Source organism: Magnolia sinica, chromosome 16 (assembly GCF_029962835.1).
Source record: "Magnolia sinica isolate HGM2019 chromosome 16, MsV1, whole genome shotgun sequence".
NCBI classification, from domain to species: domain Eukaryota; kingdom Viridiplantae; phylum Streptophyta; class Magnoliopsida; order Magnoliales; family Magnoliaceae; genus Magnolia; species Magnolia sinica.
Window position 1 is genome coordinate 2,063,977 of NC_080588.1, and position 6,000 is coordinate 2,069,976.

Below are 6,000 nucleotides of genomic sequence, written 5' to 3' on the forward strand. Positions count from 1 at the left end.
AAGTGACCCTAGCTTTTCAAATCAAATGGAGCACGCTAAATCCATCACCACTCTTAGGAGTGGGAAGATCATTGATAAAACCCTTCCGGTTAGGCCCGAAAAGCCTCAAGAACCAGAAGAGGACAACAATGATGAATCTAGTGATGCCCCACAAAAATTAGAACCGGAACTTCTAGAAAAGCCAGTTGCTCCATTTCCCCAACGATTGGTCGCACCAAAACCCTCTCTAACTCTCAGGATATTCTAGAAGTGTTGAAATAAGTAAAAGTCAACATTCCTCTACTTGATGTCGTAAAACAGAAACCTTTATATGCCAAATTCCTGAAAGATCTATGCACAACCAAAAGACGGTAGAGTATTCAAAAGAAAATTTTATTGACTGAGAAAGTAAGTGCCATCTTGAAGCAAGACGTGCCGCAGAAATTCAAATATCCCGGTAGCCTAACCATATCATGTGTAATTGGGAACTATCGAATTGATCACGCACTTCTTGACTTAGGAGCAAGCGTTAATTTGATTCCTTACTCGGTATACAAACAGTTATGATTGGGTGAATTAAAACTTACCCTAACCACACTACAACTTGCTGATCGCACTATTCGTGCACCAAGAGGGATAATCGAGGATGTGTTAGTCCAGGTCGATAGATTTTACTACCCTGTAGATTTTATCATCCTGGATACCGAACCCATCAATAAATGAGCACTCAGATTCCCGTCATTCTTGGTCGCCCATTCCTAGCCACTTCAAATGCGATTATCAATTGCAGGAATGGTGTCATGACTGTCTTTCAGAAATTTGACATTGGAGTCAAACATCTTTTTCAATAACGGTAGCAATTCAGAGGATGATAACGATTTCCACGACATTAACATGATTGATTCTTTCGTGAAAGATAGAACGCCTCTTACCTTATCCTTTGATCCTCCAGAGACGTGCCTGGCCCACTCCCATAATTTCGATGATGACATGATGAGGAAGACGTGTGTCATGCTTGATACTGCACCGGTACTTGAAGTTAACCGATGGATGCCACAATTTGAAGAGTTGCCCCAAATCGATATAGTGCCTCTACCGTCTAACCTCAAGCCGCCGAAGCTTGACCTAAAACCTTTGCCCTCTGATTTGAAATATGTCTATTTAAGTCAAGATGAGACATACCCGGTGGTGATCTCTGCCCACATGGAGAAAGGACAGGAGAGTATGCTTATATCTAATCTCATTGAGCATAAGTTAGACACGATTGTCAAATTCCAAAGTACCGCTAAGACCATCGTTGTTTCGCTAGCATTAGACCGCCGTTAACAATCTCTTTTACCTATTTTTCTTTTATTGATTGTACTATATTTATATCCGTATTAATAAAATTAGTAACAAGTTGTAATTTTCTATTTTTATTAATTTTGTTGAGAAACACTATGGAATTCATTATCATTGTAAGAAAAGTCCTTGGTTTTAAGGAAAAAAAAAATCATCCAAAGGACTACCTCTCTCTTTCATAAACCAGTTAATCACTTAATATTTCATTTTTAAATAGCTACACCAATCTTCTTAGATCTGTCAGCGTTCTCACTAATTTAAATAAAATTGAGCCATTCATTACATGTGTAGCCGTGTCTGAATTGAACAACAACAATTGCAACAATTCACCTATGATCCCTCTAATATGATGATCCACCTCTACCACCGTTACCTTTGGCGGGCCACTTGTGCTTCACATGTAAATGTGCACCGCCCATGCACCGGATTATAGTTCCTATATTTGAAGCCCAATCAATAAATAGAGGGCTCGGAATAGGTGTGATCACATTCAAGGTACAGGTATGGCCCATCTAGTGATTGGAAAGTCCTGATTTTTGGGCCAGGAAATGAGCACATAATGGAACCCACATGATGAAAGGTCCTGATCGAGCATTGGCACATGTGCCAGAGATCAACTACCTCAAAAGCCTCAGATTGACCCTACAATTCCAGTGAATGTGTCAGTTAATCTGGATTGGACAACTGATGGGACACCATGTGATCAATGGCTGGGCTAAACTATGTCCAGCTCAGCCCATAAAGTAAAACCGAGGCCTGAGCCCAGCCTGCCCACAATGGGCCAAAATAAACAGCTGAGTCTCGCCTGCGATGATAATGCATGCCCTGGGACCGATCGCAGCCAGCCATCCACATTTGTGTAAGATCCGGGCTGTTCATTAGGTGTGTCCCATCATGCATGATATCGGCAAAATCAGAGTTGCACATGAGTTGAATCGGCAGCTCAGCTCGGCTAGTAAGCTAACCCTAGCTTGAGCTTGGCTCGGCTTGGTCGTCAAGCCTGTTTAGCCAGCTCAGCTTGGTTCAATCAGCAGCTCGGGCTAGAACGAGCTGAGTTTGAGTCTGTACAACATTTTCTTAAATACACAGAATACATTTTTAATTTCTCACGAAATGCAAAACCATAACAACACTTTATAGGTATTTCATCAAACACTCAGCGAGCAGCACCAAAATCAAGATATGAGGATAGTCTTATAATGTAAATTTATTTATTTATTTTTTAGTGATTTATTTCGTATCTATTCCTTCATCGCCACCAGTTGATCCCACGAAGAATGTACACACCCGAAACAACACTTCGCCGAGTCATTTTATTAAACACTCGGTGAACAGCATCAATATCAAAATAACCAAGTCATCGAGCTGATTCGATCCAAGTCAATTCAAGTTGAAGTTCAATCAAAGTTGAGTTGAGCACGGGCAAGCTCGAACTCGGCTCGAAATTTTTTCGAGCTCCAAAAACCAAATCAACTCGGTTCGAATCCAATTTCAAGCAAAAGTGAGCTGCGCTTTTCCGAGTTGAGTCGGCGAGCTGACCAAGCTAACTCAACTTGTGTACATCTTTAGACAAAATGCAGCTGAAATACAAACGGGACGGGCTGGACCAAGCCAAACTCGTCCGGTTTCTGGGGTCCCAGATACAGACCGGCTGGCCCAATTAACAACCCAGCTTAAATTTTAGGCCTGGCCAGGCCCTTGGGCCTTCTAATTCAGCCCAAGGCCAGGTCAGAAAGCCCATCAGACAATCCAGCCCGTTCACAGCCCTACATGGCCCAAAGCTGCAGCGATTGGTTCTTCTTGACCCCTTGATCAGAAGGTTATTTGCTGGACCCTTGATCTAATTTTGAGTGGACGGATAGGATGGTTTTGATCTTGCAATGAATTATACTTTTGGACTACCCCTCCTCCTAGAGGTTGCATATTGATTGGTCGGTCGGTCCGGATACATTGCTAGAGTGCACCAAAAAGTTTGTAGGGCTGATAGATGCACGCGGGATCCTAAGCCTAAACTAATTTTCAAACGGTCCAGATTCAACATCCGCTTTGTGGTCCCCCTGATGAGTGGGTGCACAACACACTCTGCCTCTATCGCTCTTGAGGTCTTTTCAAGGTGTGTTGCTTGCTCATCCACGGATGAAGTCACATGGGTCTCAAGATTCAACGGTCTAGATCATTTTACTGGGTTTTGTATGGGATGATTTAAAATTACACTGACCGCCTGATCTGACCATTGGATTGATATCCTTCATGAAACTAACAAGAAAGGATGGTCCAAAATCAACATTAGCCAGTGGATAGTTGGGCCCACTACATGGATGATTTTGATTGATCTATGTAGCGATGTGGGGCCCGGCTTATGGGCGGACCACAATTTATGGTTGAGAGGGTTCCCCTGAATTTCGTTCTTATTCAATGGACCACATGGAGTAATTGGCCTATTTCGGCTGCACTTATATGCCCACATGTATATGATGAGGCCCATTGTCAGTGGCTAACTAGTCACTACAAATGTTGCAAGTTAGTCTAGAGCTGTACGCAGGTCGGACCAGTCGAGCTCGGCATAGCTAGGCTAACTCCAATTCGAGCTTGGCTTGGCTCAGCTTAGCCAGTAGATAACTCTAATCTGAACTCAGCTGGGCTCAGTCTTCGAGCTTGATTGGCTAGCTTGGCCCAATTCGATCAACCATTGAGTCAAATTCGAGCTAAGATCAAGTCTATGCGACATTTTCTCAAACACATAAAGTGAATTTACAATTTTATACAAAATACAAAACAATAACAATAATATAGAAGTATTTCATCTAACACTCGGTCGGCAACATTAAAATCTTAATTTGAGGGCAATTTGATAATGTGATTTTTTAAATTTTTTTAAATTTTTTTTGTAGTGATTTATTTATGTACATTCATTCCTCAATTCCTCACTACTAAGCAATTTTGTGGAGAATGTATGTATAACACCTCATTGAGTTATTTAATCAAACACTTACGAAGCAGCATCAAAATCAAAAGAATAAGTCACTAAGCTAATTTGATCCGAGTCTATTCAAGTTGAGGTTTGATTTGAGTTGAGCTGAGCTTGGACAAGTTCGAACTCAGGTTAAAATTTTTTTTAGAGTTCAAAAATTTGACTTGACTCGACTGGAACTCAATGTCAGACCAACCGAATCAAATCGAACTTTTTTGAGTTGAGTCGAGCGAGTTAACTGATCTAATTCGGTACGTGTACAGCTCTACAAGTTGCACAATAGCCGTCCATATTCAACTGATAGTCCTAATATTGGACAGTGGGATCTTCCAATCTTGGAGATATTTTGGCCATGGTCAATCAATGATGGGAACCAACCGATGGATGGTATGGATTACCAAACACGTGGGGCCCACTTGTTAGCATGGGAAATTAGCCTCTATTGTGCAAAGACATTGGGAACAAAAAAACGCTCCCTTTGTAACTACCATAAGCCAGTCATTAGCTCATAATCGCACTTGAGATGTGATCCCGTCCTTTGACTTTTACAGTTGAATCTTAGGCATTGAAAAATTTCTTCTTGTTCAGCCCACGAAGTTTTCAACAGTAGGCGTTCACTCCCCACTGTTTTCCTGTGGAGTAGTCCACTTAAGCTTTGGATCTGCCTCAATTTTGGGCTTACGCCTTAAAATCAGCTGGAAAAATGGATGAACGGCGTGGATAAAACACATACATTACGGTGGATCCGCTTCCCTTAAAGGAAGTTCACGTGGTCCGAAGCTAGGCGGGGTGCCCAAAGAGACGCCTGTGATAAATCCACTCCGTCCATTGGTTTCTCAAACTCACAGTAGGACAATAATCCAAATATTAGGCAGATCCAAAACTCAGTGGACCACGCCACACGAAATAGTAGGGTTTGAGTGCCGACCGTAGGAAACTTTGTGGGGGCTCCTAAAGTTTTGAATCAGGATGATATTTGTTCCTTCAGTTTATCCAAGTGATAATGACCGTATGAATCGGATTGGATGACACATAAAAATCATGATAAGCGCTGAGAAGGCTCCAACATTGGACGTCTCATTCTCAGTATTGCTGTCATGCGGCCCACCTGCGTTTTGGATCTTCTTAATCTTTAGATCCTTCCCCTATTTTGAGCTCGTGAAACTGGTGGACGGAGTCGATTTGCCACATGCATCTCTGTTGGCTCCAATGGGCGGAGTATACGAACCGTTGTTTATATATATATATATATATATATATATATATGGGAAAAGGTACTATGCGCTCGACCTCACGATTAGCTCCCGTGAGGTCGAGCTGTGTGGGCCCCACCATGAAGCATGTCGACCATCAACACCGTGCATTTGATTGGTACCATCTAAATTATGGGATATCCCAAAAATCAGCCGTATAGGGAACTCAGGTGGGCCATACCATCTAAAATCATGTGAAACACCGTTAAAACATATAAAAGCACTTGGTGGGGCCCACCTGAGTTTTTAATGCTGCTGAAACTTGGTCTGAACCCTCATGCAAGTGGGACACACATAATGGATGGGCTGGATTTGCAAACCACATCTCGGTGGGCTCAAAAAATGGATTATTAATGTTTTAATGGTGCACGGCCCCTCCCCACTTCTTATGTGGTGTGGTCCACACAAGTCACAGATTGACTTGATTTTTGAGACCTAGGCCCATGATGGAATGGT